General features: G+C 47.9%; 1 non-coding gene across 1 annotated transcript; it reads right to left on the reverse strand.

Moving 5' to 3' along the window:
* Positions 1-13,989: 13,989 nt before the first annotated feature.
* Positions 13,990-14,095, reverse strand: LOC115069235. Its single transcript, XR_003848506.1, has one exon. It is a non-coding gene; the product is annotated as a U6 spliceosomal RNA (small nuclear RNA).
* Between the last annotated feature and the right edge of the window lie 771 nt (positions 14,096-14,866).

Raw genomic sequence — 14,866 nt, forward strand, 5'->3', positions numbered from 1 at the left:
ACAATTGCAGATTACAAATCAGGTTCTCAGCCCCCAAAGCCTACAGCCCAAGCTTGGAGTCCTACCTTATTTTCCAGGCACTACATTTGAGCTTGCCTTAACTACCTCACAAGGAGATGAGCCACTGGAGCCACTGATGTAAATATACCCTGAGAAAGTATGTACATCTTACAAATGTATTTGAGATTATGATTGAAAGTTAATTTAGCAGCTGGAAACTATTCTTTACCACAATGACATTGAAAAATATAAAAGTCAGGAGCCATGAAGCCTCTCAGACAAGTCACGTCTCAGGCAGGTCATGTGCTGGTCAAGAATTCCAACTTGCCGATAAGTAAGCTTCATGGCCAACTCTCTAATTAGTGAGTTTCATGGCTGAGACATCTCCAACTCACTGATAAGTAAGTTTTATGGTTGAAACATCTGGCTTAATGATAAGTAAGCCCCCCCGCTCTCCCTATAGCATTTTGTAATAGTTTAAACTAACCAATAACCACGCTTCTGCTTCTGTAAGCTGCTTCTGCTCTATAAAGACCCCAAACCCCAGACCTGGGGCGCGCTTCTCCCTTTGTCAGGAGCTGTGCCCACAGGTACCTGTGTAAAATAAAAGCCTCTTGCTATTGCAACTCGAGGGCTCGACTTGTCCTTTGTGGTTTCAATTTTACAGTATGTGCAAGCATGTGCAGGCATTCTTGCCCACATGGGCACATGGGTGGAGGTCAGATGCTGTCAGAATGTCTTCCTTTTTAAAAAATATTTTATTTGTTATTTTTATTTTATGTGTATGAGTGTATTGCCTGCATGTATTTGAGTACATCCGTGTCATGCAATGCCACAGAAGTCAGAAGAGGGCTTCGAATTCCCCCAGAACTGGAGGTAAGGATGGTTTGTAGCTGCTATGTGGGTGCTGGGAATTGAACCTGGGTCCTCTTTAAGAGCAGCCAGTGCTCTTACCCTCTGAGCCATCTCTCCAGCCCCAGAATGTCTTCCTTAGTTGCTTCCCCACCTTGTCTGTTTTGAGACAGGGTCTTCACTGAACCTGGAGGTCACCGTTTCAGCTAGATGTGCCGCCCAGTGAATCCCCAGGATCTGTCTGTCTCTGGGGTTCAGATGCATGCCATCCATGCCTGGCTTCTATCTGGGTGCTGGAGATCTGGACTCAGACCCTCACTCCTGAGCAGGAACCTTTTACCCAGCTGTGAACTTCCTGTTACAATCCTGCTTTCTTTCCCTATGACTGGATCCTTGATGATTCCTAAATGTTCTTTGCATAGTGAAGAGAAACAGTCTCCTATCTACATTTTCCTGTATATTCAAATGAGCTTAACTATCACTTAGCATTATGTTCTCTGCTCTAGTTAGTCACCTTGACTAGAGTCATCTGAGAGGAAAGCCTCCATTGAGGAATTTCCTAGATTAGACTGGCCTGTGTGTGTGTCTGTGGGGGATTGTCTTGATTATTAATTGATGCAGGAGGGCCCAGACCGCTGTGGGTGGTCCTGAGTTGTATTAAAAAGCTAGCTAATTGACTGGGCAAGGTGGTGCCCGCCTTCAATCTCAGAACCTGGGAGGCAGGGGCAGGCAGATCTCTGTGAGATAGAGGCCAGCCTGGTCTACATAGCGAGTTCCAGGCCAACACAGTGAGACTCTATTCAAAACAAAACAAAACAAAACTAGTTAATCATGAACAAGGGACAAGGGAGTGAGCCGGCGAGCAGCGTTCCTCCGTGGTTCCTGCCGTCTGCTTCCCGCTGGAGTTCCTGCCCCGACTTCCTCCAATGACAGACTGACACCTAGAAGTGGAAGCCAAGTAAATCCTTTCCTTCCCTATGTTGCTTTTGGTCAGAGTGTTTTATCACAGCAACAGAAGGGAGCTAGACCCCTCAGAGGAATGTTTTCCTTGGTGCTTATGAGCTGGTTTCACTCTCTAGCCCAGACTGGCCCCTGGCTCATGGCGGTCATGTGGTGGCTTCCCAGGTGCTGGCGGCTCTGCCTTGGGTTACATTGTTTGCTCTCTTGCAGAAGTTGTAAAGGATTGTAGACTTAAGCCACTACCCACTTTATAGCTGCCTTTAACCAGCAGGGGCACCCTCTCCCATGACTGACCTTGTTTGGAGGTGACAGTTAGGCCGTTAAAGAACAATGCTTTTGCCTTGACTTTACGACCTGTAACATTTCAGGAAATTTAAGATCTCTCCACCCCACTGCTCACTGAAATCTGCTTGCAAACATTTCCCCTGAATTCAGAATGTCCAAATGTCTCTGGCTCTGTGGTACCAGCTTCTGCCTGGCGTGTTGGGCAGCCCGTGATCTGACTAGCTACAGGGCAGGCACTCCTTGATCTGGGCACCGAGCGTTGTGCAGCCAGCCTCCTCGGGGCAGGGGGGCTCAAGGACGTGTGCAAAGGGACAGCTACCTGCCTTTCCTTTTCCCTTAACCCTTAGGAACATCCCTCTCCCCTGAGGGGAGGCATAGGGACCAGTCTGGGGATAGCAGCTTACCAAAGACTCCAAGCTGAACACTTGCTATGTGACTTTTTCTAGGGGAGGTGAACAAGCACCTACTCACCACAGATAGAATACCAATGCCGACTCCACCCCAGTCTACCTTAGTGAACTACTAGTTTATTGGTCTTACAGAAGTGTGCTGGATAGCTTCAGTGTCAACTTGATGTGGGTTGAGGGAGCCTCAACTGAGGAATTTTCTCCATTGGACTGGCCTGTGGCCACGTCTGAGGGGCATCTTCTTGATTGTTGAGTGATGGGGGAGGGCCCAGCCCACTGTGGGTGGTACCACCCCTGGGCTGGTGAGCCTAGGTTGAGCACGGGCCAGGGGAGCAAGCCAGTAAGCAACTTTCCTCCATGGCCTGTGCTTCAGCTCTTGCCTCCAGGTTCCTGCCCTGACTTCCCTCTATGATGAATTGTGACCTGGGAGATGTAAGATAAGATAAACCCTTTCCTTCCCAAGTCAGTCAGTGTTTTTATCACAGTGACAGAGAGGATTTACGACAAGGAATATTGGGTGAGGAGTTACAAGAGTGTGGTGCCCCCAGAACAACAGCATCACTTAAAAAGCCCCACCCCAGCATGGGTAGCAACTTTCTTAAGGCTGCATGGATGGATTCCCTCCTTCAGGTAACCTTCCCTCCTCTGGGTATTCCAGCATCTTCTGAATCCACATGCAGCTGGTGCAGGAGTGAGGGAGTGGCTGGAATCTCCTGGGAGGGACTAGGGACCCTGCCCATCCCCTTCTCTATGAGAGAACCTCAACAGGTCTGATCTTTTGAGGGTCTCATGTAGATAATCACAGCTGCTCTGATTTCAATGGCATTGGCCATACCAGGATTGGAGGATAGCGTTTCCCAACATGAAAGGGTGGATCCACCAGCTGTGTGTGTGTTTTCCTTAGCCTGGGTTTCCCTTTTGACCCGGACGCTCCCCTCAGGTTAGAGAGCATCTTTATGAAGATTCAAGTCAGTCTCTGGTTTCTAGGTTGCATAATCCATCTGATTAGTTTCCAAGGTAACAAATTACCAGAAGCTTGATAAGTTAAAGCAGCAAAAGTCTCTCTCTCTCTCTCTCTCTCTCTCTCTCTCTCTCTCTCTCTGAGAGAGATACATACACACACACACGCAGAGAGAGAGAGAGAGAGAGAGAGAGAGGTGGAAAGGTGACTTGAGGGACCTGAAAGGCGGCACCCTTCTAGTTAGGAAGGGTCCTTTAGGTCCTTCCAACCTCTTGTGGCCCCTGGTGGCCTCAGCCTGTGGCAACATCACTCCAGTCCGTAGCTTGGCTTCACGTTTCTCCCCCCATGTCTCTGGGTAAACCCCTCTCCTATAAGGACTGCAGCTCCACCCTAAAACAAGGATATGTTATTTTGAGATCCCCAGTTTAGTTACGTCTACAAAGACTTTTTTTCTCAGTGGGGTCACCCTCAGAGGCTCCAAGTGCACGTGAGCTTTAAGAGACGTTGTTCACTCCCATTATGCCAGCTCAGGCGAAGGATCCCCAAGCTTTAGATACATTCAGAAGTAACTTTCAGAGAGACAGTCCGAGAACTGCCAGAGGTGGGTGCAGAGCTAGGTGCCAACACAGAAATGTGAAATAGTTCTAACAGGAAGCTTGTGACGAACAAAACTCTCCATAAAACAATAATGATACCATATACACAGTAAAAAGCTTACTGGATTCTTGGTCAGTCCCCAAGAGAAACAGAACTTTGGTTGACTGTGTGGTCTTGGCCAGGAGCCTCGGAGTCCTCCTAGATAGATAAACTGAGCATGACAAGTTGATCTACTTAGTAGAGCCGTTTGTATTAAATAAGGTGCCCGACATGTTGGGTCACACTGGGACACAGTAAATACCTAATAGAAGATGGGTTTATTTATTTATTTTAGAATATTTTATTTCATTTATTTTCATTTCATTTTTGCTTTTTGTGTATGAGTATATTGCCTGCATGTATGTGTCATACATACACCTGTGTCATACAATGCCTGGGGAGGTCAGAAGAGGCATTGGATTTCCTGCAAGTAGAGTTATGGATGGTTGTTAGCTGCCATGTGGGTGGTGGGAATCAAACCTGGGTCCTCTGCAAGAGCAGCGGGTGCTTTTAACTGCTGAGCCATCTCTCCAGCCTGAGGATGGCTTTAAAAACCTTAAAGGCTGAGAAAAGACTTCATCAGCTCAGCACAAATAAAATGATGGGAATGAGTGTTTTCTTTTATTTCCAATCTATTTTTTTCTTGAATTTTGTGTATTTCATACAATACATCTTAATCATATTTAGACCCTCTCCCCTATCTGCACTGCTCCCCCGCTGGATTTCATGAAGGGATTTGTTTCTTGGAAAAAGAACTCAGGAATGGAGTTTGTCTGGTGCCCTCTGGGAAAACAAAGGAGGGGCAATCACTTGTATTTCTTACTTTTTTCTTTTGTTACTTAAGGAAGGAAGGGTTAACTTTGGCTCCTGATGTGAGATGGGGTAGCCCATCACAGTCAGGAAGCCGTCGAGGCAGGAGCATGGGACAGCCTGTCACATGGCATCCACAGTCGGGACGCAGAGCTAGGCAAACGCAGGTGCTCAACCAGCTCTGCCCTTTTTCACTCAGTGGGGAAACTCAGCCCTTGGGATGGTGCTGCCCACATTCAGGGTGGGTCTTCCCACCTCAGTAAACACATTAGAAACTACCTCAGAGGCATGCCTAGAGGTTTGTCTCCTAGGCGTTTCGTTTCTAGATCTTGTCAAGTTAGCAGTATTAACCGCTACACAGTTCTTACCATCCCCAGGACCAAAGGGGTGGGAAGCAGGAAGTAACCAAAGGGGCAGCAAAGAGTTATGTAGGAAGGCTGCCTGGACCGGAGCGGTGACCTGTGCCGCCCTGTGGGAGGGTCAGGGGAGAAAGGACAGGGTCCTACTGTTCCTTTTCGTCTTCTAGTCTTCCTGGAGCCTGTCTGGAGGTAATTTTGAAACCAGGGAGCAAGGAAGCTTGGTTGACACACTCTCTCTCTCTCTCTCTCTCCTCTCTCCTGGTCCCTGGGAAAGCAAACTGTGGGGAAGAAGGTGGCATGACATCTATCCATATTGCTGGGGTTCCTTGGCAGACCCTGGCTCTCTCTGCTGCCAGTGGCAGTGAACTTGCATAATAAGTAGCTGGTGGTTGAGTCTCATCCGCAGTGACTGCACTTTGACTTGGCTTCTGGTAACTCACCAGAGGTGCAGAGTAGCCCATGCAAAGCCCCGGGTTCCACAGCTGGCATCTGTCCATATGCTGAGACGGTAGGCCCTGTGCTCTCCTGATACAGTACAACTGCCAGTTTCTGCTGTGCAGTTAATCCACAGGGCATCTGGTCCATGGATGAGGCCCGCTGCCTCTTCTTCCTCAGGAGCAGCTATCCCAGCCAGAGAGTCGGACTCTCAGAGAGTCCCCTCTCTGTGCAAAACCCTCAGCAGGGCTTCGCTGCTGTCCGACATAACGGGCTCATCTCAGATCTCTGCATCCATCCCCTTTCCACCTGACAGACCTACCTGCAGGGCTTCCTCCTCCTTCCTCCCCGTCTCCCCGTTCTCTCCTTCCCTCTCCCTCCCTCCTTCTTTTCTTTCTCTTTCCCTCCTTCCTTCTCTCTCTCCATCCTCTGTGTCCTCCGTTCTCTCTTCCTTCTTCATTCCGCCTCATCTCTTTCCTTCCTCCTTTGCCGCCCCCCCCCCTTCACGCTCTCAATCTCGTTGGACGTCAGGTTCGGAGGACCAAGCCAGTCACCCTTTAGGACTCTCAGCACAGTTTTAGATCTGCTTCCTGAAAGAATTGTCTTGTTTTACTCTTCAGTTCCGTTCCCAATAGCAGCCACCACCAAACCTTCCAAGAGATGCCTTTGGTGTCCTAAGTCTTCACATGTATGAACCCTCTTTGCTTCTTAGCACATTGAGACATTATCATGACGCCCTTTGGCCCAAGGACTTGCTGAATCGCACTGGCCATGCTCAGGTGGTCTGCGGCAATGGCAGGCTCGACTCTGTCCTCTCGCCCCTCCTCCCTCATCACCAACCACAGTCTCTTGGAGGCCATTCTGTCACGCACCCTTACAAAATGAATGTCATTGTTTTGTAGTCTTCTTTTCAAAACAGACACAAAATTTTTTGCTCTTTTTTCAGACTGGGAATGTGGCTCAGTTGGTAGAATGCTTACCTAGCATGCACAAAGCCCTGGGCTCAATCTCCAACACTGCATAGACCAGACGTGGTGCTAAAGCTTGCAATCCCAACACTCAGGAGGTGGATGCAAAAGGATCAGACATTCAGGGTCATCCGTGGCTACTGCGCCAGTTCATTTTAATTGTCAACTTGCCGTAATCCTGAACCATGTGGAAAAGTCTAAAGGAGGGACTGTCTAAATCAGGCTCATCTGTGGGCATGTCTACGGAAGGTTGTCTTGATTGCTGTACTTGATGTGGGAAGATACGGCCTTAAAGTGAGCAGCGCTATCCCTGGTTTGGATCTAGAGGAGATGAGCTGGGTGTAAGCAGGCATTCTCTCTCTGTTCGACGGTAGATGTGACTAGCTGCTTCAAGTTCCTGCCTTGATATCTCTGGAGTGACAGACTGTAACCTGGAATTGTAAGTCGAATAAACCCTCTCTCCCTTAAAGTTGCTTTCGTCAGTGTATTTTATCACAGCAACAGGAAAGGAAACTAGGACAGCAACGTAGTGAGTTCCAGGTAATCATGGGATGCATGAGACCCTGTCTCAAAAAAAACAAAAAGTCTTTTTTTTCCCCCCAATAATTGGTACATCTGAGATTTGTCTGTGTTAGTACTGATACAGGAGAGGAGGTCCCCGCCATGGGTTCTTAGTCTCATTCATAAACATATTTAAGAATGGGCTCAAACAGAAGCTCTGGGACAATATTATTAGAGTTGAAGGGAAAAATCTTCAGGGCAGGTAAACCAACTCTCAGCAGCTGCCTTGAGGAGGAGAACGGAGGGGTAAGGGAAAAGGCCAGAAAGCCTTGCGGGTTTAGAGCTGTGTGGCGGTCAGACGTGTGACTACAGCAGAATGGTGGGGAGGGGAAGGGAGCTTCTGGAAGAACGTAAAGGGGCTGGAGAGATGGCTCAGCAGTTAAGAGCACTGGCTGCTTGTACAGAGGTTCTCAGCACCCACCTGGACTGTCCATAACTGCAGTTCCAGGAGCTCCAATGCCCTCTTCTGACCTCGGGTACAACATGGGTGCACTTACATCATGCGGGCAATACACTCATAACATAAAATAAGAATGAAATAAAAAGTTTCAAAAAAGAAGGTAAAGAAATCTAAGCTGCTGAGAGCAACCCAAAGCATTAGGGACAACATGCTCAGAAAAGTGTGAAGAAGAAGAGGAGAGACCGTGCTTCTGGATTCAGAAAAGTGGGCAGAACTTACCGAGAGCCACACGTCTGTGACCCAGTCCACAAGAACTGAGCTACTGGGCAGGGATTCTAGGCAGGAAAAGTCACCATCTCATTAATGCCCTAGTCATTCTGCTCATCTCTTTAGCATGTCTTAAGGTGAACCCACCTTCCTGGGGGTGGTCATGTGACCAGGTGAGCTGGCAAAACTGGCAAGTTGGGTCTTTACCCAGGCCAGAGAGTCGTATACTCTTGATCAGATTTCTCCCAAAAGCTTCTTGTTACTGCAACAACATGGCATCTAACCTGTCGCTTTTCCTGCTGGCTACTTCTGATTCTCCTGATGGAGGATATGCTGCCTGTTCTCTCCTGTGGTGGATATCTGTGGTGGACATGAGCCATTGAAGTCTCATATTCACTGTCCTTAAAAATAAGGCTACTGTTAGGTTTTGGAGCAAAGAATACAGGAACCGTAGGACAGAAAGAAAGAGACCATACCAGACCTCAGATGGGACTGCATGTATTCAAGGCACAGTGAGTGACAGCAGCCTTCCTGCATGTTGGAGGCAACTGCTCTCTGAATTGGGAGAGTTAGAGATCATCTGTGGGCTGGGGCGTGAGGAAATGGATGTAGCTGCCCGGGCTACGTGTCTCCTTCTTTGGAGCCCCTTGCTCAAGAAGGACAAGCTATCTTGAGCAACAGCCTGTCTCCAACAGTTCCCCCTGAGTCCCAGGAGTCGACAATCTGGGTGTGATTAACCGATAAAGTTAGTAGCAGTCTCAGAGGCAGTTAAGATCACTAGCCGTTTCAGAGGACTTCTGGTTTTCTACAACCGGGGTATTCTTTCAGCCTCCGTGAACACTCTCTCCGCAAACATTCACACACCTAGGGTCAGGATTGCTGGGGCTCCGCTTAGCTGAGCTGGGCCACAGGGCTGGCCAAGCCTTGCCTGCCTCCCACCAGGCACAGCTCAGTGTCCCTGCCAACCCTGCCCCAGCCAGCTTCTGACTCCCATGAGGCGGAGTGTGGAGAGCCTCTCCCTGCTGTGAGTTTGCATGTCTCTGGCTGCTAATGACTTCTGGCCTTTCTTGCCTGGCTCTCTGTCTGCCAGGACTCCCTCCTCTTCCTCCTCTGCAGCCATGACATTGGAGTTGCCCCAATGTTCTTACTGGTTCTCAAGGTTCTTGTTCTCTGCTTTCACATCATTAATTTTATTACAACTCTTCCTCCTGTTAGAAAATGTCCTTGTCCCCAGTCACTTTATTTGTCTTTTTGAGACAGGGTCTCCCTGTAGCCCCAGCTGACCAGGAACTCACTATGTAGACCAGGCTGGCCTCCATCTCACAGAGATCCACCTGATTTTGCATCCCAAGCGTGGGGATTAAAGATGTGCACCACCATGCACTTGAACACGAGTTCTCCATTTCACATAATCAAAGGTACTCATATTTCTGAAAGTTTGAAGTTTGGTGTAAAAAGTCCCGTGTTGTCTGCCATCTGTAAGGTATTCTCTCAGATCGCCCGTTAATGCCTCTGTTTTTACCCTTTTCAAGTAGGAATTGCATTTAAACTAGGGCATAACATTACTTCTATGTTAGGCAGAGATTCAATTACATTTTTCTCTCTAGCGTTTCCCCAACACCTCTACTAACCAATGTGCTGGTTCCTAGTGGGTCTTGGCAGCACTTTTACCTTGTGTTAAATGTCCTGCATTTTGTCTTCTGTTTCCTTGAAATGTTCTCTTCCTTGTGCCTATAGAACGCTGTCCTTCCTTCCCTCCCTCCCTCCCTTCCTCCCTCTTTCCCTTCTCTCTCTCCCTCTCTCCCTCCCTCTTCCTTTCAAGATAGGGTCTGACTGTTGTTGACTGTCCTTTGATTCCCACAGCTTTCAAGTGTGTCTTAAGGTCTACTGGGACAAGTGCCTATTTTCCGTGAATTTTAAGAAGTTGACTTAGCTTTTCATAGGCCTTTCTTTCTCCATTTGAAACCTATAGCTTTATAGAGTTCCTCAAAACACCTGCTCCAAGAAATTTTTTGCCTTTGGACTGCTCTTGTGGGTGGACATGGAGGAATCGTAGCTTCCTTCTTCAGCCTCCCACTGAAGACTTCACGAACTTTTGACTTCCTCACACTCACTAACACAGGTCAAGGGCGAACCCCGCAGGCCTCAAGGGTGCTCACCTCCAAGACTCCTTTGCTTTATGATGAAGGTTTCAACAGGGCTGGGGTGGGGCTGCCCTTCCCTCTTCCTATTGCACTTACAGAGTCCACATCACCTACGGATCCCAATACACAGTCTCCATACGGTGCTGGCCAGTGCCACACTGACTCGTGCCTTTATCGAATTTGAAATCCCAAGATGCCCTGGGATTCTAGCTGAGCCCTCATCTCTCTGGACAGGTCCCACAGGTGTTTGAACATTCCCTGGATGTTGCTTTGTGTTCCGTCCCCACCCAGATCCTTGAACAAGTCCACCATCTCCGTGTAAACTCTGGAGCGCTCACTGTCGGATCTCGAGGTGGGGTAGGTGTCCTTCCTGCTCCAGCCCATCCCTTCCAGACACTGCTCAGCTCCTTGGGGCTGGAGCTCATGGCATCAGATTTTGTTCCTGCTTGTTCTTGCTGCTGTCATGTGCTGGCCACTCATTTGCAATGATTTGGCCATTTGTTCATTGAAACTCTCTCCACTGTCATTTCAGTCTTAGTAACTGCTCCTCCTCCTTCTGTTCCTCCTGCTCCCCGTCCTGTTCTCTGGCTCCTCCTGCTCCTCCTCCTGCTCCCCCTCCTCCGGCTCCTCCTGCTCCTCCTCCTCCTCTTCTTTTTTGGGATAGGGAGGGTACTGGGGATTGAACTCAGGACCATGTCAAATAATTAGTTTCAACTCTTTATGATTTTAATACATGTGGTTGACTTTTCCAGCAAAGAACTATTTCCCGAAGTTCCCCTCCTGCATCGAGCATGTTCCACACCATCCCCATTTCACCCATACATACATTCAACGACAATACCCTGGACCTGCATTGTCCAGCATGGTAACCAATGGCCACCCATGGCTATTTAAGTTTATATAAATTGCAATGAAAAAAAATCAAGTAAGATTTTGGCTTCTCGGTTTCACAGCCGCATTTCAAGCACCCATGGTGAATGGCTGCTGTTTTGGCCATTGCAGATATAACATGTCTATCACCACAGGTGATTCTATCAAAACTTTCTAGAGCTTCCCGTGCTTTACCTTTACTAGTAAGTGTAATTCCTTTAGTCACTTCTGAGCCCCTCTTTCTCTCTTGGCTTTTTTCTGGGGATGAATCTTTTTGAGACAGGATCTCCCTATAGCCCCAGCTGGCTTGGAACTCACTATATAGACCAGGCTGGCCTAGATCTCACAGAGATCTGCCTGCCTCTGCCTTCTGAGTGCTGGTATCAAAGGTGTGCACCTCCACCTTCAGCCCTGGAATCTGTGATTTTGAAAGTAAACTAAAAGCAAAGGGGCACAGCTAGAGGGTCTTCTGGGGTTCCCCAGTGTCCCAGCCCCTGCCCGCTCCTCAGTTTCATTTATGGGCTCAGCATCACTTGCAGGATCTCGCTCTGTCTTCTCTTGCTTTACTGCACCTATTGTTGGGGGCCACGCCTGCCTGCACCCATGTAGCAGACCAACAGCAGAGGATCTCACAGAATTCTATGACCTCGAACCCCCAGTGAACCATTAGCATCTACCCCTCGAACCCCCAGTGAACCATTAACATCTACCCCTCGAACCCCCAGTGAACCATTAGCATCTTTCCCCATGCAGGTCACAAGGCTGTTTTCCTGGTCCATTCACACCCTCTTCTCCAAGACAATGATTCCCCTCCTCCCTAATCCCCATCATTTTCTGTTTCCTGAAGACATGCCTGAAGACATGAAAGAGCACCTCAGACGTCCACAGCCCTGGAGCACCCACCAGAGTGTGTGCAGTGTCCTCTGTTTCCCCTCATAGTGGAGATGGGCTGTCCAGATGCTGTGTGGGTGAACTCTGCCTGCGCTCCAAGCCACCAAATCAGCTGAGTCGTTGGGTGGGCCTCTCCTTTCTTTCTGATATTTTCATGTTGTTTCTTACCTTGTTCCCTACTCTGCTGCACACAAATATGCTTTTTGAGACAGGGTCTCCCTGTAGCCCAAGCTGACCTGGCACTCACTATGTAGACTAGGCTGGCCTCGATCTACAGAAATCCACCTGCCCTCTCCCAGTGCTGGGACTAAAGGTATGTACCCACCACATCTGGCTCACCAATATGCTATCTATCTCTCTGTCTGCCTGTCTCTATCTATCTATCTATCTATCTATCTATCTATCTATCTATCTATCTATCATCTATCTATTTGTCATCTATCTATCATCTATCTATCTATCTATCTATCTATCTATCATCATCATCTATCATCTATCATCTATTATCATCTCTCTATGTATATCTATCATATTTTGCCCCCACCTGCCCTCCACCCATCCATCCATCTATCCACCCATCCATCCATCCATCCATCCACCCACCCACCCATCCATCTACCCATCCATCTATCTCTCCATCCATCCATCCATCCATCCATCCATCCATCCACCCACCCACTCCTCCACCCATCCATCCATCCACCCACCCATCCATCCATCCCCCCCACCCATCCATCCATCCACCCCACCCATCCATCCATCCCCCCCACCCATCCATCCATCCACCCCACCCATCCATCCATCCACCCACCCATCCATTCATCTACCCACCCATCCATCCATCCACTCACCCATCCTGCCACCCACCCATCCACCCATCCATCTATCTGATGCTGCCTAGGGTCTGTTCTCTGGTCCTTTTCTTCACCATGTAAAGAATTACAAGAGAAGTTTCCAGTTACAGCACACAGTCAAGGTTTATTGAAGAAGAAGCAACACTCCACACACCAAAGAGACAGACTCCTCATGTGGGAGGAGGGGTGTAGAGCTGGAGCAGCGTCTACCCCTCTGGAGAGCCTGGTCTTTCATAATCTCTTGGGCCCAGCTCCTCCTTCTTAGTGGCTTCCCACCATCTGCCTCAGCCATTTTTGCTCTCTTCTGATCAGAGTCCAGAATGTTCCTTTAATGTCAACTAGAACACACCAATCTTTGTCTTATGTCTCCCATCTCCCTCAGGAAGAAGCCCCACTTTATCTTTTTTTTCCTTCTTTGTAAAGATTGATTTGTGTGTGTGTGTGTGTGTGTGTGTGTGTGTGTGTGTGTGTGTGTGTATGTGTGTGTATGCACTAGAGGCCAGAAGAGGGCATTTGATTCCCTAGAGCTGGAGTTACAGGTGGTTGTGAGCCATCTGACATGGGTGTTGGGAACTGAACTCAGATCCTCTGCAAGAGCAGTGTACTCTTAATTGTTGAGCCATCTCTCCAGTCCCTCTTTCCTTTCCTCCTCCTTCTTCTTCTTCTTCTTCATCTTCTTATTTTATTTTATTTTATTTATTTATTTATTTTTTTTGCTCTTTTTGAGACAGGGTCTCCCTGTAGCCCCAGCTGTCCTGGTACTCACTATGAGGACCAGGCTGGCCTTGAACTCACAGAGATCCAAGTGCCTCCCGATTAAAGGCGTGCGCCACCATGCCTGGCCCTTTCCTTTTCTTTAAAAAAAATATAGACTGCTTGGGGCTGGAGAGACAGCTCAGTGTTTAAAAGCATTTGCTGCTTTTGCAAAGGACCTGGGCTTGGTTCCCAGCACCCACATAATGGCTCACAACCACCTATAACTCTGGTTCTAGCATATCTAGCACCCTCTTCTGGCCTCTGTGGGCAGTAGACATACATGGTACACATATATACATTCAGGCAAAACACTCTGGGACTAGAGAGATGATTCAGCGGTTAAGAGCACTGGCTGCTTTTGCAGGAGACTGGGGTTTGATTCCCAGCACCCACATGGCAGCTAACAATCATCTATAACTCCAGTTCCAGGGAAATCCAATGTTCTCTTCTGACCTCTGTATGCATTGCATGACATGGAATACACATGCAGGGAGTACACTCATACACATAAAATAAAAAATAAAAATAATAAAAACCACTCATACACATAAAGTAAAAATGAATGCATCTTTAAAAACCATGGACCACTTCATGCATTTGCTTGTCATCCCTGGGCAGGGGCCATGATGTCTTCTGTGTGTCATTCCAATTTTAGTATGTGTGCTGCCAAAGATAGCATCTCTCTCCTCCTTGTGACACAGTCCTGCTGTGTAGCTCAGGCTAGCCCAGATGCAAAATCCTCTTGCCTTAGCTTCTAAATGCTGATGGGCACCATCGCACCTGGTTAAGAAGCCACACTCTGTGTACCAGGTTAACAAAGACCTTCGGTCCTCCCGTCACACACCACCTTTGCTTGATTTGTTTTGATTTTATAGACTAAGCAGTCTTCTTGTTGACCACCCATGTAAATTGCCTTTAGTTCTCTTTTATGGATCTTACTCTATAAAAGGCTTTATCTAAGAACTTTATTGATCTTACATCATGAAGATTTTCTTCTGTGTTTCATTTAAGAGCTTTATAATTTTTGGTTTTGCAGTAGATCTATAATCCAATTGGAATTGAATTGTGTGCACGTACGATGTTCAATATGTCAAAAATATGACAAGTACATGCTTACCTTAAGTTTTACGATGGCGTTCTTTGTAGCTGCTGCCTCTGCAGTCTCTGCCTTTACCACTGTCTTATAATACCAAGCCCGACTGCACAGAGGAGCACCACATAGTGATGGTTGAATTAGGAGTCCTTTATTAGCTAGCTAGCAAGCCGGTGGTCAGAGACGGGGCTCGTGCCCAAGAGTGCTCTCAGCCCCGAGGAGGAGAATCGGGGCAGGGTTTATAAAGCTTAAAACCACAATTCGGGGTAAAGGCAATAACCAGTTACATCACATCGCCATAGTTATACCAGACCAGGGGCAGATCAGTTAACAAAGAGGTTTTCAAATAACAAAACG

Source organism: Nannospalax galili, unplaced genomic scaffold, assembly GCF_000622305.1.
Source record: "Nannospalax galili isolate Female #2095 unplaced genomic scaffold, S.galili_v1.0 scaffold192, whole genome shotgun sequence".
NCBI classification, from domain to species: Eukaryota; Metazoa; Chordata; class Mammalia; order Rodentia; family Spalacidae; genus Nannospalax; species Nannospalax galili.